This window comes from Oryctolagus cuniculus, chromosome 10, assembly GCF_964237555.1.
Source record: "Oryctolagus cuniculus chromosome 10, mOryCun1.1, whole genome shotgun sequence".
NCBI classification, from domain to species: domain Eukaryota; kingdom Metazoa; phylum Chordata; class Mammalia; order Lagomorpha; family Leporidae; genus Oryctolagus; species Oryctolagus cuniculus.
Window position 1 is genome coordinate 91,406,931 of NC_091441.1, and position 23,852 is coordinate 91,430,782.

Here is a 23,852-nt window from a genome sequence, read left to right on the forward strand (position 1 = left end):
TCCCCACAAGCTGGGGGCAATGAGGCGGGGCGAGGGAGGGAGAATTGGATGTCACTCCTGAGGACCACAGAGCGCCAGGTGCAAAGTCAGGAGCTCAGGACAACGATGTCCTTAGCCACTCTCTGCAGCCAGGGACGCACACTTTCCCCATTTCATGGCCATGAAGGGGTCAGATGAGGTCAAGTTGTCCAAGCTCCACCCACTGTACCCAAGTCCAAGGCCTCTGCAAGACCTTGCACAGCACAGCGCAGCCTTGCCTACCTGCTTGAGCTGGACTAAAAACACCGCATAGCGGTTCAGAAGCCTAAGGAGTCGCCATTCTGGGCCTCCATTGGTCTCATCTGTATAATGGGCAGCTGCTGATGATAAAACCAAGAATGCCTTTGAGTCATGGGACTACCATGGAATCGTCACCACAGACCCAGCCATAAAGGTTGCCACGTCCCCTTTTCACGGAGAGACTCAGAGGTTGAGTTTGCTGCTCAGGATCACACAGCCGGCAAGTACCAGAGCCGGGAACTGAACCCAGATCCCCGGGGGGCTCCTCAGCCCGTGTTCTCATTGGCTCGCTTCTCAAGCAGAGGGGGTTGACGCTGTTTGGCTCGGGCCAGAATGAACCTTTGCCTTGCTGGGCAGAGCTAATGGCTGCTGACGGCTCCGGTCCCCCTTGGGGAGCTGCCTTGAGTTCAGAAGAATTCCTGCCTTGAAAGGCTGGGAGGTGGGGCAGGAGGGGGCAAATGAAAAGCCGGCTTTCGGCTTCAGAGCAGGCAGAAGCCCAAAAACCCAGCCGGCTCCCTGCACCAGGAGGGATCAGCTTTCGGAACACTGTGTCTCCTGGAGGGCCTTGAACAAGGGGCTTGTTTAAGAGGGAGATCAGATCTCAGGGCCTGGGGTGCAGGGGAACCGGTGCCAGGGCTTGCTTTTGTCATGGAAAAATCTAAGATGCTTGCCGGAGCCCAGCCCTGGAGGCTGCCCGGGGAAGCGGGGCTGGCTCTGGTGACTGACATCCTTGCTCCAGGAAACCCCGTGGCGGGGCCTGAGGCCTCCCCTAGAGGGCGCTGTGCTCACCCCTGGAGGGACTCTGCCGTGGTGTTGCTCTACCCTCCGGAGCCCTGGGGGATGCTGTGGCTTCATTTGGTGGTGGCTGAGGGGACAGGTGCTCCTGGAGAGCCTCTCAGTGACTCTGGGAACACAGCCTGCCTGGGAAAACGGGCACCTTCATGTCGTGGGGCAGCCCTCGGAACAGCACAAGTCCTCCCAGCGTTCTGGAGCCAGACGCTGACATCCAAGTGCCGACGGGGCTGTGCCCTCCTGAACACAATCCCTGGCATTCCTGTCCCCATCATCACAGAGCCTTCGCCCTCTAGGTCAGTCTCTTTCCTTTTTAAAAGGACAGAGACAGAAAGACACAGAGCGAGCTCTCCCGGCTGCTGGTTCACTCCCCAGATGCCTGCAATGGCCAGGGCTGGGCCAGACTGAAGCCAGGAGCCAGGAACTCAATCTGCATCTGCCACATGGGTGGCAGGGACCCAAGCACTTGAGCCATCACCTGCTGCCTCCCAGGGATGCACGTTAACAGGAAGCTGAAGTCAAGAACGGAGCCGGACTGCAAACGAGGCACTCTGGCGTGCGATACGGGCGCCCCAAGCAGCATCCTAACCGCTGCACCAAGCACTTGCCCCAGTGTCTGCCTCTTCGTTCTTTATGAAGGCTCCAGTGAGATCAGATCCTGCCCAGTGTGCTCAGCTTCACGGGATCCCATCCACAAGAGGCCTATCTCCAAATAAGGTTCCATCCACTTCCGTGTACCGCTGGGGAGGGAGACGCTTCAACCCTAGGTGTGCCACGCAACCCCCTGCACCTCTGCACGCAGAGACGCGTCCCCCGTTGGCCAGCTGCTCTCCAGTCTGCTCCTAGGCAGCTGCAGTAGACTCCCACCCAGCAGAGCGGAGTGAGCTCCCCAGGCCTGTCCTCCTGACCTCAGCTCCTGTGCCCCACATTCCCGGGGAATCAGCCAAGCCAGCTGCTTTGCCTTGGGATCCGGTGCTCTGTTCTGGCAGAGCAGCCACAAAGAAACCACAGCCACAGACCCTCCGGGATCTCGCTCCACCGCCCTCTCACCAACTGCTCCTGCCACGCCACGCTCTTCCCCCACTCAGAGCCTCGCCTCTGCTACCCGTCCACCTGCACTCCTCTCTGGGTCTTCCCGACTCCCCCAGCATCGGCTCAGAGACAGGCCAGCGTGGTGCCTTTGGCTCAAGGACCACCATCTTGCTTTCTAATCCTGCAGTAGCTGCACAGAGCCCTGGGTCTACCCACCCAGCTGCTTAGAACACAGCGCCTGACCGGAGCCTGAGGAATGTGCATTATGGCAGAACTGCACCCATTTCAATGTTCTTGCATCAAGATAAACTTATCTTTTAATTCCCTTTTCCCCTGTACCTCACACAGTGTATCCGTCCACACCCCCTGATGGGCATGTCAGCTGTTCCCGGAACAACGTGTGCCATTTCAGAAACGTGGCTCCGGGCTTTCCAGGAGGCGTCTCAGGGTTGTCCCTCCAAGGCTGAGGGCACACACACTGCCACCTTCACCCCATGATGCCAAACTGCTGAGGGCAAAGCCACCACCGCACCACTGGCAGCATCTAACTGCCCCCGAACCCCACAGCCTTACCCATGTTTAACTTTCAAGCTTCAAAAAAAATGTTGTAAGGCACAGAGACAGAGAGCTCCCATCTGTTGGTTCACTCCCCAAATGCCTGTGACGGCCAGACCAAAGCCAGAAACCAGGATGTTAATCCAGGTCTCCCGTGTGGGTGGCAAGGACCCAAGAACCCGAGCCATTCCTGCTGCCTCCCTGGGTGTGCATCAGCAGGAAGCTGGAGCCAGGAGTGGAGCCAGGATTCAAAACCAGGCACTCCGCTATAGGATGCACGCATCCCAACCAGTGACCTAACCATTAGGCCAAAAACCTACTCCATGCTTTTTCATTTCTGCAAATCTGATGGATTTATACTCATGTCTCACTATGAGTTTTTCAACATTTTTACAAGGGGCTCACTTTAAAAGATATATTTAGAAATTATGAATTTTTCAAGTATCCATGGGACATTTACAAATGTTGGCCACACTATAGCTAATAAAACAAATCCAACTATGATAGAGACCACAGGGTGTGTATACAGCACAAAGGACAATAACAAACAACTAAAGTATGTTTGGGGAATCTAAAACACTTCTTAAGATTTGTTTATTCATTTATTTATTTGAAATTCAGAGTTACAGTGATAAAGAGGGAGAAAAAAGGAGGGAGGGAGAGGGAGGGAGGGAGGGAGGGAGAGAGGGAGAAAGAGTTATCTTCCATCTGCTTGTTCACTCCCCAGATGGCCATAGTGGCCAGGTCTGGGCCAGGCTGAAACCAGGAACCTCTTCCAGGTCTCTCACTTGGGCCATCCTCCGTTGCTTTCCCAGGCCATTAGCTGGCAGCTGGATCAGAAGCTGAGCAGCCAGGACATGAACCAGTGCCCATTTGGGATGCCGGTGCTGCAGGCACCACTGTGCCACAGCGCCCACCCTATAAAACACTTCTTACTTGACCAAAAGAAAATCAAGAAAACATTTAGACCCACGTGATAATGGAAATACTAGATGGCTTACACCTAAAGCAGCACTTTGGGAGTTTATAGCCTTATGTGCATCCACAAAAGAAGGCTGGGAGTTACTGAGAAACAAGTTGGTACAAGAACAGAAGCAACAGAAGTAATGAGAAAATAAAAAGAACAGAAACTAAAGACATGGAAGTGCAAACACAACCATGCGGAGCACTGCGACCACAGGCTGCTTCCCTTAAGCTGACAGCAGAGGGGGTGGGTGTTGTGACAGAGGGGCAAGCCACCGCCTGGGATGCGCACATCCCACATCAGAACGTGGGTTCGATCCCAGCTATTCCACTTCCTATGCAGCTTCCTGCTAATGCATCCTGGGAAGCAGCCAATGCTGGCTCAAGTGCCTGAGCCCCTGCCACTGACATGGGAGACCCAGATGGAGTCCCAGACTCCTGGCCTCAGCCCGGCCCAGCCACGCTGTTGTGGACGTCTGGGAGGTAAAGCAGCCTATGGAAATTCCGTCACTCTGCCTTTCTAATATAGACAGAGTAGAACGATGTGGCCAATTTTATGCCAATAATAGTTTAAACCTAGAAACATCTAGAACATACAAGGATGCTTCAGATTTTCATGAAAAATTCACATTGTAAGAAAACTATACTTGGAAAAAATTAAAGTGGTTTACACCAAAATAAACCTGTCTTTTAATTCCATTTTTCTGTGAACTTTCTGAAGCCCCTTTGTATTGTTGAACAAAATCAGCTTAAGGAAAATCAGCTTAGTTTACATTTAAAGAAAGCAAATTCTAACATACTTCGCCCATAAGGAACCATCAGCCCATCAATTCTATAGGTGAGTTCTATTAAACTTTGAAGGAACCCATCAACTTGGCTTACATGAAGTCTTGTAGACAATAGGAAATGAGGGAACACCTTCCATCTCGGTTTGCTAATTCTGATAAAGCACTTTTGACATCTCATATCCATACTGAACAAGAACAGCAGAAGGAAAATATATTACAACTCATGAACATAGACGCCAACAAGTCCCCTAGACGAGGCTTCAAGATCTCACAGCCGAGACCTGGAGGTTAGCCTGAGTGCTACGAGGCTGCTCCCTGCTCTCTGCGTCCAGTCTGGGCAGCGCAGCTGACCTGCTCAGCACTGAAATGGCTATGAGCTGTCCCCCCTCTGCATCCAAAGGCTGGCTGGAGTCAGCGGAAAATTCCAGTGACCGGTTTTCCAGGGCTGCTCTGCCCAGCCTCGGCCAGGTGACCGCTGCACAGAGGGAGATGCCCCAGGCTGACTTCACACAGGTCCAGTCCAGCCCGCAGGTGCACCTCTGCCCCCCGCCTGCCTGCCCACGCGTCTCAGGCAGCAGGGCCTGAGGACTGATGGAGACGGAGAGGGGCCAGAGGCTGCAGGAGGCAGGTGTGGCCAGTGGGGCTTGGGCCAGCTTTGTGGGCTGACGCTTGCTTTCTCTGCCCCCTGCCTGGGGAAGGCTCCGTGGTGACAGGGCAAGGTCATGGGCACAGGAGAGGGAGATTCTAGGTGATTTTGTGTTTTCCTCCTGATGGGTATTTCCCAACATGTTCTCAATGTTTCAATTTTATTATCCTAAAGCATGAACGTAGCTCCTATCATTTCTTATTCTTACTCTTATGCACAGAAATAATACATTTGTATTGTAGAAAAAATAAGGAGGTGTCACCACTGTGACTGTTTCCAGACTTCTGCCCCTCCCCCTGGCTCGCTGCGTCATGAGCTAGTCCCGCGATGCGGCTTCCTGTCTGCACTTCGCCATACACCCTGGGCATCCTCCCCTAACAAGGCATTTTTCACAGGTGCATAGTATCCGACTAACGTGGCCGTGCCACGATTTGTTTGAGCAGTCCCTGGTGTGGGGGGTATTTAGGTTGCATCCTAATCCTTGACGTTCTCGTGGGTATGTTTTGGTCACATACTTTATTCTTTCCTGGGAGTAAATTCTCCTTGCAGGTTCATGGCGGGGTTTCTGTGAGCTTGGTGGTGAACTGCTGTGTCTATGTGCCGATGTGCAGACTCTCCAAGGAGCGGGAACGTGGCCTTAGCAGACCCTTGGTTTCTGAGAGTCAAGTGCACCTCCAGGAAATCCCGATTCCCCTCCGAATTCAGTCACGATGTGCAGGCCTCCCTCTGAGTGCACCACCTGTCCCAGCACACAACCAGCAAGGCTCGCAGTCAGTACTGCTGCTGTCCCCACTGTGTGGATGGGACACTGAGCACAGAGAGGTTAGGCGCCTTGTGAAGGTCACACAGCAGCTCGGACCTGAGCCACCCACTTGCCCAGGCTTCACTGCCCGGCAGGTGGGGCTCCTACAGCCCAAGCAGCAAGTGCTGTAGCCACGTTGGCCAGCTGCCCTCAGCCAGGGCTCCGGGGCTGAGTTTCCGAGTGAGGCCTGCCCGCCAGCAGATGCTGCCGACTAACCTGAGAATCAGCGTGCTGCCAGGGGCGGTTCAGGGACCAGGCCAGGCTGACGCTGGGCTCGCTGCACCCCACTCACGCAAAAGGACCCCTCCCCGGTGGGACAAGGCCAACTGTCCAAAATCCGCTCCTTCCAGACTGGCAGCACAGAGTAGAGGAGGTGGAGCCAATGTGGGGCAGCTGTGGACAATCTCCCCACTGCACATCAGCTCTAAGCGATGAGGCTGGAGCTGCACCAGCCCAGACCAGGGCAGCAGCACCCAGCGGGAAGTGGCCGGCTTCAAATGCCAGGGTTTTGGGGAGCAGCCCCATGCAGATAACGTCACTGATGCCACAGCTGTTCACAGCTGGGTTTACCGAGCACTTCCTGTGCCAGCAGCCGCAGTTACCTCACTTCATTTTCTTGGCAACACTCTCGTTATCCCCATTTGACAGATGGGGGAACCGAGGCTTGGAGAAGTTAAGGGGCTCACAGAGCCAGGGGGTGTCAGAGAGGGAGGGGATCTGCTCCGAGCCAGCCTTAGCCTGGAGCCCACAGGCGTCTCCCTCTATCCCTCAGCAAGCACAGGGGACTCAGATCAACAAAGAACACGTGCGCTCTGCCACCCAGGCAGGGAGCCCTCCCGGGCGGGGAGCAGGACTTCCTCACCCCAGCAGGCTGAGCTTCACGAAGGGCACAAGGACCCTGCCGCAGACAAACCTCGGATCAAGACCTGGCTTGCCACTTGGCAGCTGTGTGGTCTTGGGGGAGTTACTCAACATCTCTGAGCCTCCGTTTCCTTGCCTGTAAAAGGCGACCCCCAAACACCCATTTAGCTTGGTGGTCATAAGCGGCAAAGGATTCCGCACAGGCAGGCCTGGAAGCCATTGTCATCGGGGCTGCTGGTCCTTAATCCTGCCAGCGGCTCAGGTTCATTACAAACCCAAGCACTGGAAGGCATGTCGAGCCCTCAGCTGGCAACAGTAATGGCGTGCCGGTCACTGGGCAGCAGGTGTGTGTTGCCTGCCCACTGCAGGGGATGGAGACAGGGGTCCACTCACCATGGCCTTGCCAGCGCACTTGTCCTAGGCCTGCAGGAGCGAGGAGTCACAGGAGGCCCTGACTTTGGTCTCCACTCCCCAGTCTGGGACCCTCTAAGTGACTTTCCTTCTTCTCCAGGCCCCTAGGGGGCGCTGGATACAGACTCTCAGCCGGAGAAACAGGAAGAGGGCACCTGCGGCAGGCACTGGGGGAGACCCAAGGGCCCAGGGCACTGCTTGGTAATTGTGTGGTGACTAATATTTGCTGACTGTAAGTAATGGTGGCATTTTTAGAGCGCAGTGGCCCAGGTATTAGGGGCAACTGGGCCAAGATATAATGGCCACTTCTGTACTCCTTCCCCCCCAACACACACCCTTGCATTTTCTGCATTGCCTCCACAGAGTGTGATTTTTATAGTCAGGGGAAAATAATCCTCTCTGTGTGAGTTTAAGACGTGCCCCTGTTTCATGGAAGAAGAAATGAAGGCCCAGAGGGGTTCGGCCAGGTGGCCAGCGTCACAGAGCGAGAAGACAAAGGCTGAGCTGGGGTCACGTCTGCCGCCCACCACCTGCACCTGCTGGGCAGCCAGGCCCTCAGCCAAGGGGCCATTTCCAGCTCTTGCCCGATGGGGCTGTCTTCTCCCCTCTTCCCATGACCAAGCCCTGAAAATGCCCCCGCCTCAACACCGCCAGCACCCCCTAGCCCACCCCCAGCTCCTGATCCAGTCCTGCCGATCCCGGGAACGTGACCAGTGGAAAGAGACGCCGTCACGCCCAAGCCCTCCTTTTCCAGCTCCGCCGACTCGCTGCTTATTCATTAATAAAAGAATGCCCAGGCTATTCTGGGCACCTGTAATTTTCTACTTGAATAACCAGGGAAGTGGCCGCCTGCCCACTCCTCTGCCCTGCTCATGGCGCCAGAACAGGGAAAGGTGATCGCATCCGGAGTAACGGGATCTGGGTTAGGCTCCACGGCCGATTTCCTTGCCTTTGTCCCGCTCCAGAAAGCCCCAGGATCCCCCATGCCTCCTCTGAGGGGGTCTGGGGCAGAAACAAAGACCAGGCATGAAGACTGTTGTTAGCTAGGTGGTTCCCTCCACCCGCATGAAGCAAATCCCAGCTGTGGACAACGGGCAAGTGACTCAAGGTCTCTGAGCCTCAGTTTCTGCATCTGTAAAATGGGGCAGTTTGGTACGGAGGAGGCACCTGGCCAGCAGATGAACAGCTGATGCTGATGCCACTGCCGGGGCAAGGATGAAGAAGGGACTTGGCGGCTCCAGCCCTCGGCTGCCTCGCCATGTGGCCCTGGATACGTCAATTCCTCCCTTCATTATTTCACTTCATTCATTTCCTGTTGACCAAAGGAAGCCGCAATTCTTAAAAACTTAGAAAAATGAATGCAGAAAATTAAAAATCATGGTGTCTTCCAGCTACGATGATTTACTGGGCACCTGTGCTGTGCCAGGCCCCCATGCCAGGTGCTTTCTGCCTGTTAACGCTGATTCTCCTTGTCGCTCCCCCTCTTCGCGGAGGAATGACACTAGACCCTGCGCTGTTCTTTCATCTGCTCGGCCCTTCCCAGGTTTGCTGCTGGTCCTTCCCGGGTTGGCTGCCGTCCCTCCACCTCTGTGGAGGAGCGGGCCCCCTGCCACTTCCCCACTTCCGCGGGGGAGCCGGCTCTCTCGGGGGCTGCTCAGATGTTACCCGGATGTTCCCCTTAGATGTTCCTGGGGCATGTTGTCTCTCTCCTCCTTTCTAGTCCTCTTCCACCAATCCCAACTCTGCTACCCACACACCGAGTACGCTGCTCTCCTCCAATCAGGAGCAGGATCAGCTCCTGCAGGTTACTGGTCGAACAGGAGGCAGCTGTGTAAAAGTTGTTTATTCCTCTCCCAGCGCCATATTGTGGGAGAGCAGCTGCATAGAATAAGTCTTAATTCCAGTAACTTAGTCTAGTCCAAGTTGCTCCCCACACTCCTGAGTGTGCACCCTTTTATTTTCATTTCACTGTGAAGGCAGAGAGAGAAAGAGAGAAAGAGAGAGAGAGCAAGCGAGCGCGCGTGCAAGCGCAGAGAGGCAGATGGAGACAGATCTTCCATTTGCTGGTTCACTCCCCAAAATGCTCACAATAGCCAGGGCTGGGCCAGGCTGAAGGTAGGAGACAGGAACTCCATCCAGGCCTCCCACAAGAGTGCCAGAGACCCAAGTACTTGAGGCATCACCGGCCGCGTGCCAGGGTGTGTGTTAGCAGAGAGCTAGGTCAGAAACAGAGTAGCAGGGACTGGAAGCAGGCACCCTGCTATAGAATGCATCGACTTGACCACTGGGCCACTCATCCCTGCACCCATTTACAGGTGAGAAGAGGAGGCTCAGAGGGCTGTGATCCACGTGCGGTCTCGAGGCTGGGGGAGGGGCAGAAATAAAGCCAAGGTCTTTCACTTTCCCAAGCCCACCTTGCTGCTTTGTTATTGCTGCATAACACACTCCCACAACGTCAAGGGCTTAATGCAACACTAATTAGCACTGCTTCCGTGGGTCGGAGTCCAGGCCCGGCTAAGCTGCCCAGTCTCCCAAGACTGCAGTCAACACCCAGGACAGGCTGCATTCTCATCTGGAGGCTCGACAGTGGAAAGCTCCTCTTCCAAGCTCAGTCCCCTTGTTGGCAGAATTTACTGCCTTGTGGGTAGAGTACTGAGGGTCCCGGATGTTTGCTGGCTGTTCACCGAAGTCTGTGCTAAGACCTTCAGGGCTGCACAAAGTTCCTTGCCTTGGGGGCTCCCTCCGCATAGCTGCTTAGCTCAGCGACCCTGCCAGGAGACCCTCTGGCTAGTGTGTGTTACACACACGCATGTAAATGGACCTACACAGGTGAGAGTGCAAATGTACAAAGGATGCCACGCCGCCACCTCGGCCGCACTGTGTTGTCAGAAGACGGCCTGCCCACACTCAGAGGGGAGGGACCACACCAAGGTGTGAGCCACAGCAGGAGGGGCCAGGAAAGGTTCTGCCAGTGCCTGTCCACCACACCCTGCTCCTCCTATCACAGCCCGACCCTCTCCTCACCTCACCCTCAGGGAGAAACACCGCTGCCAACTCAAAGTTCATTCTGTATAAGAAGCACCCAGTCACAACCTGGGCCAAGGAAAGTGGCCTCTGTGAGACAGTGGCTCATGACAGTCAAGGGTCAGTCTGGCGTCCAACCATTAGTATACGTTGTGCCAAGAACAGAGCGAGAAGTGGACACAGCACTCAGTCACAGAAGACGTAGCAGGAGGTTGGGGGAAACGCACCAGCCACGTGCACCCTTTGGGTTGCAGCAGCCCTGGACTAAGGGGAATGAAACAAACATTCTCTGACTCTAGTGTCTCGGTGATTAGAAATGACGTCTGCAGGCAAGGCTGGATCCAGGGTGTTAAATGAAGGCTGGGCGACCTACTCCCTCTCGTCCTCGTGGCTTCACTTTCCATTCCTACCCCAGTCACCATCGTGGAAACCCTCAACAGTTGCGAAGTTACACCTTTTTGACAGCCAGGAGAGTGAACGCTGGACAGCCAAATGGGTGCACAGGGGGTGGCCTTGGCTTATGGACAACGAGTTGTGGGAAACAGAATTTGAAAGAACGGCCCAAAACACAGAAGAACCAGAACGCAGATGGAGAAGTTTGACCTTGACTCTGAGGTCCGACATCGTCTAGCGTGCCCCCTCGGGACTTGAATAAGCGTTAGCGGAGCCAAGAGCGGCAGGTCCGAGAGCCTGCGTTCAGCTCTGCTGGGCAAGTTTCTTTCCTGCAGAACCTCCACGCGCTCCCACTTCCAGCTGTGACTCTCCAGGGGGTGGGCTCAGGGCCAGGGCATCCCCTAAGGTCTTGCCCTCAAAGCTGTGCCATGGGGAGTGTCGCCAGGGTCCTGGGCACCCAAGGCCGTGCAGCAAGGGAGTAAGACAGAAAACGTGTTCAGAGAAGAATACAATGGAAGTCGCAGAGGAGGTAACTACGAGATCAACCGCGTAATAGCACCCAGACCAGGGGCCCGTGGCAGGTGGTCACGGAAGGGATCAGAAAACACAGCTCTGTCGGTGATGGTGACAGTGTTGTTAGTTTGGACTTCAGCTTCTCTACTAAAATCCCGGCAACACAAAGACAAAGCTTGGGCCATGAAGCCCAGGGAACTCGGCTGCTGGCTCTAGCGCGGGCCATTCAGTCAAGCTCCCGGGCCCCGCTGAGCCCCGGTGTGCTTGGTGAACGTGGACATTAAGCCCGCTCCCTCGGGATTCTTGTGAGCACGGCAAGATTAGAAATAAAAAGAAGGGATGGCTAGCTTTGAGCTGGACTCCCACTTCCTGCTGTGTCAGAGAATGTGGTACCAGACTGCTCCTACCATCCATCAAAAACAGCATGACATGTGACAAACTAAGAGACACCTGCTGTTGCACAGTGGCCAGCAGGCAGTGGACGGCATGCTGTGACCTCCGAGGGAAGGGAGATGCACCAGGTAAGCCCTGGTCACCGGCTCTCACCCTGAGACAACTTCCCAAGCAGGGCACAGGATGACAGAGGCCAAACAGAGTACAGGAGTCCCGCTGAGTGCCCGAGGCAAGCTCAGAGTTTGGAACAACTGAAGGAGAGGCAGTCTATGGGACAGGGTACCGAAGAGAGGGGAGCTGCAAAGACCGGTGGCCCCCAAACACTGGATGGGAGTCTCCCATGATCCCTAAGTCCTTGCCCAAGGCAGGAGTGTGTGTGCATTGGGCGAGGCCATCTTAGACTTGCTAGGGAGCCACTGTTGTGGGGTTGAGTGTGAACTGAGACAGCAACCTCAGGCCAGGCTGGGAGACACTGGAGAGCCTGTATCCTGGACAACTGCTGGTGGCGCCTGAGGAGTCAGGAGCACACACTACGGCCAGGGCTACTGCAGACCTGCCCTAACAAAGCCAAAGACCAAACCCCTCCAGATCGCCAAGAAGACAGAGCTTGGGGTGCAGTGGGGGTGGGGAGGGGGGGTGATCTTCCCAAGTTAGAAAGACCTTGGAAATAGCTTGGACTGATAAAATATAAAAGCAAGCTTGTGGGATTTCAAAGGTAACAGCAAGTAATTCTATTTTTTTTTAACAAACTAACACTCTTTAGAAGATAACAGCATCTAGAGTCTCTATATCACACACACACACACACACACACACACACACACAATCCAGTATGCAATAAAACCTACTAGACTCTCACAAAGCAAACAGGAAAACGTGACCCTCAGTCAAGAAGTGTAAACTGACTCCGAGAGGGCACAGAAGCCAGAGTGGGCAGACCAGCCTGTATCTGGCGCATAACAGAGGCCCAGTGAACGCCGGCTGCCTGCCTACCTCCGGGCTGAGCATCGCCCAGGGCTTTGCGACACCAGGGTTCACAAAGCAAAGTGCACCGAGCCCTCCCATACTGAGTCCCTGCTGAGTGACCATTGAGCCCAGAAAGTCAGGAAGGTGTGCACGTGCGGCAGCGAGAGAAATGGATCACGACTCTGCCTCTACCTCACCGTGTGAGTCCCTCCACTCTCTGTGCCTCAGTTTCCCTATTTACATGATGGGTAGGCCAGCAGTTCTTCTCCAAGAGCCCTTCCTCCCCAGGGTTTGGCTGCCCAGCACAGGAACTGCTTCAGCCCAGGAGACTCTCTGAGCTGGGGCCTGGCAGAAGCCGTTGGAGCAGGAACAGGATCTGCTGTAAACACTTGCGGGGACCCAGTCTGAGATATGCCAGGATAAGGAAGGGGCTCGGAGGCTGCTTCGCTGTGCGGCCCTGGATAAGTCAATTCCTCCCTTAATTATTTAAGCAAGTTCATTTCCTGTTCACCAAAGTAACCCACAATCCTTGACCTTTAAGAAAAAAGAGTGCAGAAAATTAAAAATCATGGTGGCTTCCAGCTGTGATGATTTACCAGGCACCCGCACTGTGCCAGGCCCATGCCAGGTGCTTTCCGTCCGTTAACTGATTCTCCTGCGTCTGCACCCTTTTATTTTCATAATTTCTATTTATTTTCATAATTCCCTATTTTCATTTATTACTCTCTTGGGTACAATAACGTTGGAAGTGAGCAGGGTCTAAGCTCATTTTCCAAAGAACCCTTTCTTGAGTGATGTCTCCTAGCAACCAGCTCTACCAACATCACACCCTTCAGAGACCTCTACACAAAGACAAAGGCCTTTTGTGGCTCCCTCCTTCCTTCAGAACCCCAAGCTGATGGGGCCGGCGCTGTGGCTGCTTCGAGTCCCAGCTTCTCCACTTCCAATCCAGCTCCCTGATAATGCACCTGTGAAGGCAGTGGACGATGGTCCAAGGGCTGAGCCCCTGCCACCTGCAGGGGAGACCTAGGTAGAGTTCTTGGCTCCTGGCTTCTGGCTGCATGTTGAGGCCATTTGAGGAGTAAACCAGCAGATGAAAGATCTCTTTGTTTCTGCATCTCTCTCTCTCTGTCTTTCTTTCAAATAAATAAAATTAAAAAAAAAAAAAAAGCAGAAAGTGCTTTTTAGCAGAGGTGCTAATGTGCGGCCAGAGAGCAGGTGGAGCTCTGGGTGGGGGGAGGGGGCGTTGGGAGGCCCTCTTCTCACAGCCCCACCCTCGTTCCCTTCTGTGAATTGTCAGGTGGTCCAGCATCAGGGCTCAGGGGGTTCAGACCTGAGCTCAGAACTCGTGTCTCATTTAGTGGGACGAGCTTGGGCAGCTTACGTAACCTCTCTGGCGCAGTCCCCCGTCTGTAAGAGGGAGCTGTCAGTGGCAGGAGGCTGGTGCTCCACCCACACCCTTCTGATCTGGTACCTCTAGTCCCCGGTTGCTAGGAATGTCGGCTCTTCCAGCGGCACCCTTTTCGGGACAATAGCATGGGACTGGTTACCCACTTCCCATTGTGCTACAGCCAATGACCAACTGACAGGGAGGAATCGAAGCCCAGCCCCTTGCCTCCACCTGGGGTGATGCTGTGGCACCAGGTCAACTCCAGACTCCCCATGGGACCCAGCTGAGGCCAGAGGGCGCCTGCCCTGGCCTTCCTCTCCTGCCATATCCTGCTCCCTGGCTCCCACCTTTCAGATTCACCTGAGAGCCCTCCCTCAGTTGGTCCCTTGCACAAAGTCCTCAGCTCAGACTCTGCTTCTAAGAAATCCAAAGGCAAGGACCACACCTCACTCAGGCCGTGGCACAGGGCTGGCGCTGCAGCACAATGGGTTAAGCCTCTGCCTGTGACACCAGCATCCTCTGTGAGCACTGGTTCAAGTCCTGGGTGCTCCACTTCCAATCCAACTCCTTGCTAATGTACCAGGGAAGGCAGAGGAAGATGGTCCCTGTCACCCACATGGGAGACCTGGATGAAATTACAGGCTGGAATTTGGCCTGGCCTCATGCCCGCTTTGGGGGCCATTTGGATAGGGAATCAGAAGGAACGTCTCCTTCTGTCTCTCTCTTTCTGTAACTCTCAAATGAATGAATGAATCTTAAAAAAAAAAAAAAAAAAAACGCACAGGTACTCAGCGAAGGCCTGGACCCGGTAGGTACTCACTAACTGGACATCACTGTCTCCTTCTCGTTACGGTCATTAAAGATAAACCTGGGGAAAAGGGGGCTTCTAATGTGCACAGGAGCCAGGAACGATGTGGGTAGGAGGGAAGCATTGCAAACGGCCTGGCTAATGCAGCTGGGGCAGAGTTCTCAGATTCCTTTTCCCTGGAACTCTTGTTATTTTTCTGATTATAAAGTGCACAGGGAAAAAAAAAAAAAAAACACTAAAAACCTAACGAAGGGGTGGGTACGCTGGCACAACAATGAAGTTGCAGCTGGAGCGCCCACGTCTCCTCAGAGCGCCCAGTTCCGAGGCCCCGCTGCTCTGCTACTGAGTCACTGCCTGCTGATGGGCACCGCAGGAGGCAGCAGACAATGGCTCAGTCCTCCAGTCCCTGCGCGTACATGGACTGTGTTCTCACTCCTGGCTTCAGCCTGGCCCACGGTGGCAACCAGCTGGGGAATGAATTAGTCAAAGATTCTAACTCTCTCTCAATCTCGAAATCTCTCTCTCATTCTCCCTACCTTTCAAATAAAATGAAAATAAATTTTAAAAATTCAAGAAATACTGAGAACTACAAATATGAATGAATGAATGAAATTCCCTTCCACTTGAGTATAACCACTGAGGACATTTTGACTATCCTGCCAGAAATTTTTCACATAAATTCACACAATACACACAAAAATACACATACATACACCTGTCTACACACATAAACATTCCTACATATGATTTATGTAATACTATAAACATATCCACACATAACTATATGTAAATGTGACACTAAATATATAACACTACATGAGTCATACCATATACACATAATTCTGTAACCTTTTTTCCCACTTGTTTTTCACAGTGTTGATAACGTACATCTTCCATGTCCATAAGCCTAGGTCTACAGCTTCTGTTTTAGCCACGCATTGTTACACTGTGTGGAGACAACACAGTATTTTACCAATCCCCCATTACTGGACAGCTACCTATCACTCCTATTTTTATTAATAAGGACAGTGCTGGCGAATGCACATCCCTGACTACACATCTCTGTGTGCACATTCCAACACTTCCTTCAAACTCCGGAATACACACCCAGCACAGCACAGACGAGGGGGGCCTCAGCCTTTGGGCTTCCGACCACGTCTCGTGGCAGCATGGCTGTACTCTCAGCTCGGCCACCCCAGGAACGCGCCACAGAGTCCGTTTCCCCACACCCTCGCCAACACTGGTTCTCAGTGTGTTTTCAGTTTTGCCGATCTGATAGGCGAAAGGTAACACAGTGCTCCATTGTTGCTGGGGTGAGCGTTTTCTCTGGTTTTGGGCGAGGCCAGGCATTGCCTTACGTTTGTGGGCCGCTTGAATTTCGACTACTGAGAACTGCCTTTGTCCCGTTGTTGGCCAGCCCTTCGGGATGGCTCCCCTCGTCCCCCTTCCCTGCCCCCAGCTCCAGGCCCAGGAGCTCTGGGTGTGTTATTTCATAGGCTCTCCAATCTCTGCTTCCTGCAAAATCGGCTCCCCGGGAAGGCGGGGTTTTCGCCCTCCTGAGCGGGACTAGAGAGGATCTGGTTCCTTGCACTCCAGGGGCCCCCAGCCAAGCCTTGGCCCCTCTGCACCCCACACTGCGGAAACTTTAGAAACCAGATCTGCTTAAAGAAAAACAAAATCTGTTTTCTCCAAAATTCCAAACCCACCCAGCAAGGACATTCCAGGAGTGATTATTAGCATGACTTGAGGGATCTTTTCAGAAGGATTTACCAGAACATTCTCTGAAAAGCCCAGTGCCCTTGAGAGGTTTAAAATGAGATTGCACAAATGCCAAAGCCTGTGCCACTTGAAAACCCCCCAGCCACTGACCCAGGACTTCCCTCTGACTAGGACTTACGCCCTGGGAGGGAGTGGTTGTACAGAAGACGTGGTTAAGGTGTGCACTGACACCTGTGCACACCCACAAAACGTCTGAGGACAGGCCCACCTCTGTCCCACAGAGTTCGGGGGTGAAATCCGGGTTGGCCCCCTCCTGTGGCACAAGAGCCCCACTGGGGCCAACCTGGGACCTGGGAGTTCGTGTCCAGTGCCTGCCAAGGTGCGGCAGCCTCAGTTCCAAGCCAGGTGAGACCCTGTCCTTGGTAAGATGAAAAGAATCGGGTCCCAAGCACATGGCCAGGGCCTACCACAGGGTTCCCAGGCCATGCTGGGTGCCGAGGCCTGAATCCAGCCCTCCCTCCGTAGCAAGGACACTGACGGCCAGGGGCTCACCCGACAGAACTTCTGCTTCTGATGGGTTCGGGGGCTGAGATCCATGAGGTATCCCCCAGGGAAGAGTGCAGAGAGGAGTGGAGAATCCTGCGGAAATCAATCTAAAAATCCCACGTCTCTTTCTGTTCTCTTACGGGAACGCAGTTGGAGCAGTTCTTTAGCCTAGGGACCGAGCCCCTCTCCGCTTTGTGAAACGGTCTCCTGTGTCAGGCACAGCGCTCTCACAAGCCTTGGAGGAAACTCGGGAGAGGAAAGAAAGCCAGAAGGCCGGTGGTCAGCAAAAGAGGGCTCGGCCTGCAACACACGATCATCACGGGGCTGTGGCCCCCACTGGACTGCAGGGGAGGGAGAGTCCAGCACCTTCCTAAAGAACACGCCACTCAGGTAGCTCAGGAAGCGCATGGAAAATGCAATCAAAACACAAGCCTATTTTGGTGCCAAAAAAAAAAAAATACCTTTCGAAATGTATGCATGGTTCCTTCATGGTCCATGTTTTCCATGAACTTTCTGAAACTGAGGAAGTCCCATGCACACACGGAAGCACACCCCTGTCATGACCGTACCACGGAAGAGATCTTGAGAAACTGCAGACCCCGGTGTGACCACCACTCAGCTCCAGAAACGGGGCACCAACAGCACCCAGAGGCCGCCTCCTGGCGCTTCCACCCAACACCGCCCCCAGCAGCAGCTACTCTTCTCCGCTGACGCCTTCCATCAGTCTGCGGTAGACCAACTTAGCCTTGGAGCACCCAGCGTCAGTGAGGGTGCAGACAATCCAAGCAGCTCAGACTCTGATGGCCAGTATGTGAAGTGGAGATAAGGGTAATCTGGCAGCATTTTGCTATCATTTAAAACTCACAGGGGCAGGCATTTGGCACAACTGTTAAGACACTGCTTAGAATGCCCGCATTCCATAGCAGAACACCTGGGCTTGAGTCCTGTCTCTGCTACTGCAAGCCTGGGAGGCAGCAAGCACATGGCTCAAGTACTCCGATCTGTGCTGCCCACATGGAAACATGGATTGAGTTCTGGGCTCCAGGCTTTGGTCTGGCCCAGCCCTAGCAGTTATAGGCATTTGGGGAGTAAACCAGTGGATGGAAGTTCTCTCTCTCTCTCTCTCTCCCTATTTCTGTCTCTCCTGTCACTCTGCCTTTCAAGCAAATAAATAACACTTTTTTAAAAAAAGGCTAGAAAAAGTGAATGAATGAAACACACGTACTTCTCAGTGTGGATTTCACTTCACCGTGTCTGCCTGGATGCACAAGGATGTTCAGAGCAGAATCATTTTAATGGTGAAAAACTGGAAGGAACTTCAATGTCCAGCTAAAGGAGACTGGTTTCAGAAAAGCAACACGATGAGGCATCATATTGTTATCTACTTTAAGTAGATCCAGGCAGTGAGGTAGATCTATGTGTCCCGACACAGAAGTATCTCTAAGACATATTGTAGAGTTTAAACAACAAGCTGCCAGGCCAGTGCTGTGGTGCAGCAGGTCAAGCTGCCACCTGCAATACCAGCACCCCAACCTGGGGAAAGCACAGAAGGTGGTCCAACCGTTTGGGCCCCTGCCACCCACATGGGAGACCTGGGTGACGCTCCTGGCCTCTGGCTTCAGCCTGGATTAGTCCTGGCCTTGGCAGCCATCTGGGGAGTGAACCAGCAGACAGAAGCGCGTGCTCTCTTGCTCACTCGCTTGCTCTCTCCCTCCCTCCCTAATTCTGACTTTTAAATACATAAATAAATCTTAAAAAAAAAAAAAAGGCTGCAGAAAAATGACCATAACATACATACGGCATTAAAAACAGCAACGACTCTGGATAGAGGATAGGATCAGGGCTCAGCTGGGACAGTAAGTACAGCGTTGTTAGTTTTTAAATTCTCTGTGCAAGCAGGGGTTCTCAGTGCTTAAAGCATAACTGGACTTATCTATTCCTGTATGAACCACTTTGCAAGGTTTGAAGGTGAATCAAATCCCCAACCCACCAAGCCCAGATGTGGAGAGGAAGACTGCCCTCTGCCTCCCACCTGGGGTAGGGGTTTCTCACCCAAGGCCTCGGCTTGGGTTCCAGGAAGCAGCTTTCTGGGCCTCTGAGGCCTGAGGGGCTGAATGAATGGTGGGGTGAGAAGACCCTGGTGGGCAGCTCTTTGAGAACTCAACACCGGAGTGATATAAGTGGGCCCCTAGAAAGGAACAAATCCCAGGGTTCGGCACCTACTGCAGACAGTGGCCTGCACGTTAAAGGAAGGATTTCCCGGTCAGATTCTCTCCATCCCTGGGGAGGAGAGAGGTGGCAGGTGTCGCCTCACACAACAGGGTGGCTTCCACAGAGTCAGACTCAGACTCAGGGTGGCCATTGTGACAACAAGCGGCTCTGAGCTCAAGGGAAGGGACAATGGTGTCTGCCTTAAAAATATTCACCCTAAGAACTCCCAAACCTTGAAGGAGATGGATATGTTTACCCTAATGGAACATCATGCAATGTATGCACACATCAAAACACCATGTAGGGACTGGTGCTGTGGCTTAGCAAGTTAAAGTCCTGGCCTGAAGCGCTGGCATCCCATATGGGCACTGGTTCCAGACCTGGCCACTCCACTTATGATCCAGCTCTCTGCTGTGGCCTGGGAAAGCAGTAGAAGATGGCCCAAGTCCTTGGGCCCCTGCACCCATGTGGGAGACCTGGAAGAAGCTCCTGGCTCCTGACTTCGTATTGGCATAGCTCTGGCCATTATGGCCATCTGGGGAGTGAACCAACAGATGGAAGACTTCTTTCTCTCTCTCTGCCTCTCCTCTCTCAGTGTAACTCTGACTTTCAAATAAATAAATAAATCCTTTTAAAAATACCATGTAGTACCTTATTAATATGTAAGATTCTTATATGTCGGTTTATTTTTTTTTAATTTCAAAACAATAAACTTTTCATTCCTAAACTTAAAAAAGAATTAGTACAAGGTCTCAATGAGGAAAACTACAAAATGTGATGAAAGAAATCAAAGATCTAAACAAATGGATCTTGAGTTGGTACTGTCAAGATGTCAGTTCAACCCAACTTGATCTCTAGATTCAATGCAATCCCAATCAAAACTCAACTTATTCTGTGGATATTGGCAAACTGATTCTGAAGTTTATGTGGAGAGGCGAAAGAAACACCGTCTTGAAGGAAACAAAATTGGACAACAGAAGACTTACTATAAACACTGCCAGAATCAAGACAATGTACTCTCTGGTTAAAGAACAGATCAATAGAAAACATGTCTATTCAAGCTCTAAGAATTAGTTCAGGGCAGGCGTGTGGTTTAGCAGTGAAGGACACCCACATCTCATATCACAACACCAGATTCGAGTCCCAGCTGCTCTGTTTCTGATCCAGCTGCATGCTAATGTACCTGCGAAGACAGTAGATGGTGACTCAACTGCGACCCACATGGGGGACCCAGATGGAGGTCCTGGATCCTGGCTTTTGGCCTGATCCAACCCTGGCTGCTATGAGCATTTGAGGAGTGAGCCAGTGGATGGAAGATATTTCTCTCTCTCTCTCTCTCCCTCTCTCTCACTCCCTCCCTACCTCCCACCTCACCCTCTGTTTGTTGTGACTCTACTTTTTAAGTAGAAGAAAATAAACATTAAAAAAATAAGATGCAATTTTACAATCTAAAGCATCGTGCCTCAACTTGTTAAAAACACTCTGAGGGGCCAGTGCCACGTCCTAGTGGGTAAAAGTCTCACGTGCACTGCAGCATCCATACGGGAGCCAGTTCAGGTCTCAGCTGCTCCAGCTCTGATCCAGCTCTCTGCTACGGCCCCGGGAAAGCAGATGGCCCAAGTCCTGGGCCCTGGCACCTACGTGGGAGACCCAGAAGAAGCTCCTGGCTCCTGGCTTTGGATCAGCCCAGTTCTGGCCGTTGCAGCCATCTGGAGAGTGAACCAGCACATGGAAGACCTCTCTCTCTGCCTGTGCCTCTCTGTAACTTTGCCTTTCCAAGAAATAAACCTTTAAAAAAAAACACTCTGGGTTGTGAAAACATCAAAAGCACAACATCTAAATTAATACAATCACTGTTGGCAGTGTCTACTATAACTACATACTCACCTACCTCAGCCCCACCACTGGGTACCAGCCCAACCAAAGCCAGTACTCGTGTTTACCCACAAATTCACAGGACATTCCCAGCAGCTTAGTAGTAACAGCCTCAAACTGGAAACCACCGGAACGTCCACTCACAGTGGAGACCACAAGAGTGATAGAGTGATACAGCCACAATGGGGCCAAGTACTCAGCAGAAAGAAGGGTGGATTATGGGTAGTAACGTTGGTGGATCTGAAACACGCTGCTGAGTGAAGGATCCCAGTCCCCAGAGAGCAAATTTCAGGATTCCACTCCTGTGAACTTACAGAACCAGAGACCCGGATCTGTGGGGACAGCAGCCGGACTACTGCCCGACCTGGGGGGAGTGGGGAAAGGGCTGGGAAGCAGGGAGTACCTTATTTCTTGCTCTCACGGAGAGTGGACCCATGAGTAGGACTTCATTCAGCTGCACATTTGAGACTGGTGTGTCTGAGGATAGATCTCAACTTTGCAGATGTTGAAAAACAAGCAAAGCAAGGTCCCCTGAGTGTGACGCAGAGTGTGGGGCTGATGATGGTGGATGTGTCGGGTCTGGTGTCCCAGGCACTTTCAGACTGAGGCATCAGCCCCAAGGGACGATGAGACTTCTGGTCTATCAGCAGCCAGTGACTGATCCCAAGAGGTTTTTCTCAACAATCAGGACACGAATAGGAAGCAGATGGGGGCGGCAGAAGGCCAAGAGGAATGTGAGCATCTCTGAGTCCAGTCGAGGTTGAGTTTCCGCCACTGTCCTTGAGTCTATCGTACGACATACGATAGTACAAGGGGTCTTCAAAGCATTCATGACAATGTGAAGTACGAAAAACTATGCATGGATTTCAACTTTTTTTTTGCACCGAAATAAACTTTAATTTCATTTCTCCATGAACTTTCTGAAGTAAACTTGTATTTCCTCTGCCTAAGACGTTTGCTAACTTTGACTAAGATTGTAACTAAGGCAGCATTTTCCAACCCTAATTGGTGTGATGAGCAAGAGCTGGCTCTGAGTATCAGCACAGTCCTTGGAAAAGACCATCAGCTCCCTGGAATAACCAGCAAAGATCCAGGTGGCTTTACAAACCAGTGGTGGTGTCCAAGTGGCATTTTTTTTTTTCACACCCCAAACCCCAGTCCCTGAAAGTGAACAAGCCTCAGCCTTGGTCACTGAGGTGTCATTGGACACACAGTGGCCTGATTTTCCAACAACTCTTTCATGCAAAGGGGCTTGGCAGATGCACAGGGGATGTTTCTTTGAACCCCAGGTCTGGGAGCCTCACCTGATCACATTCTGGCTTTGTAATGCTAACGGTGCCCTAAGAGCCAGCCCTACCCGCCCAGTCCCTGCCAGGAGAAACAAGCAGCTCAGATGCCCTGTGAGCCCCCTGGGGTAGGTCCTTTCCCTACGTCCTAGAATTTTCTTCCGCAGATGAGGTTACTTGTCCCTTTAATCCTTTTGTTAAAAAAAAAAAAAAAAAAGAGCCTTGGCACAACTCCAAAAGCCCTCCCTCTTCCAGGCCCTCTTCCCTGGCAGAGCTCAAAAGGGGAGCCCCCAGGGAAACATCAGGAGCCCCCAAGGCCCCTCAGTCCACGCAGATAATCCCTGGGCAGGCAGCAGGCAGGGCTTCCCTTGAGTCTGGCCCCGGCTCTACTCTTTGGAATGACCCACTTTCCTTGTGCAGCCAGAGCTCCTTGTGTGAATGTGTTTGTTCATCATTCATTTTATTCATTCCTTCAGTGAACTCTTACTGGGCATCCACACCAAGCCCCGCTCTGCACAAGGCCCTGGGGAGACCTCTGTGAACGGGACCCAGCCCCCCATGAGGGTGAGGACAACATAGTAGAGGACACGAGCTGAAACCATCACCATTCACAGGGAGTGGTAACACACGGACGGTCTGCAGTGCTGTGGCAGCCCAGGATGGCGGGGTCCTCCCTGAGGAGGTGGGGTTTCAGCCAAGACCCCAAGGATGAGAAGGAGTTAGCCAGGCGGAATCCAGGGGGTGTCCTGGGGCAAAGGAAAGAGCCCGTGCAGAAGAAAGCTCAGCTTGTAAGGAGCCCAAGTGGAATGGACTGCTGGTGTGAGGGTGGCGCGTAAGGCAGAGTTAGGGTCAGAACCACATTTTTAAGTGAGGAGTCTATGTGCGGAATGGCTAGAAGGAGAGTAGCTGCTGTGGGTATCCAGGGACCTAATGGGGGCACCTTGGCATGTGGCATGGGGAGAAGGAGCCGGCTAAGCAATCGGCTTACCATGCCTTGGTGGTGTCAGGACTGTGGGGTTGCAGGAAGACGGGGCAAGGCAGACTCCCGGGCTCAGAGAAGAGACACTCTCCTAGATGAGGGACATAGAAAAACGGGCTGGAGCCTGGGGTGGACAAGAATTCTGTTTGGGCCATGGTGTGCTTCAAGTGCCTGCTAGATTTTCATGTGGACGTGTCAGGTGCTTGATTGGACAAGGTCAAAGTTCTCAAAAGCAAAGTCTGGACTGGTGATGCTGGCTTAGAGCTGGCTTCCAAGGTCTCAGGGCGTACAAGGGGAACAGACGATATCCAAGAACTGGCCCCGAGGACCAAGCCCCGAAGACTAAGCACTGGCCCTTGAAGAATGAGCAGTTCGCCAGGAAGATGGGAAGAAGGCAGTGGGCATCCAAGGCAAAGCATGAGCTTGAGCTCAGCGTGAAAGAACAAGGGTCTCCCCAGATGAGGGTCATCTAAGACAAAGGCAGTCTGTGACTGACACAGCCAACGGCGGGGGAGGGCAGGGCCTTAGGGGACAGGACAGCTCAATGTCACACAGGACCCTGGAACGCCAAGAACAACAGAAAAGGGACATTAGGTAAAAAATGAAGGAAGCCTGAATAA

At 52.8% G+C, this 23,852-nt stretch overlaps 1 protein-coding gene across 1 annotated transcript in view; it reads left to right on the top strand.

Annotated features, from left to right (window-relative positions):
* The window catches only part of FAM107A (family with sequence similarity 107 member A), a 54,843-nt gene that overhangs the window by 6,215 nt on the left and 24,776 nt on the right, over nucleotides 1-23,852 (top strand). The gene's annotated exons all lie outside the window — the stretch shown is intronic.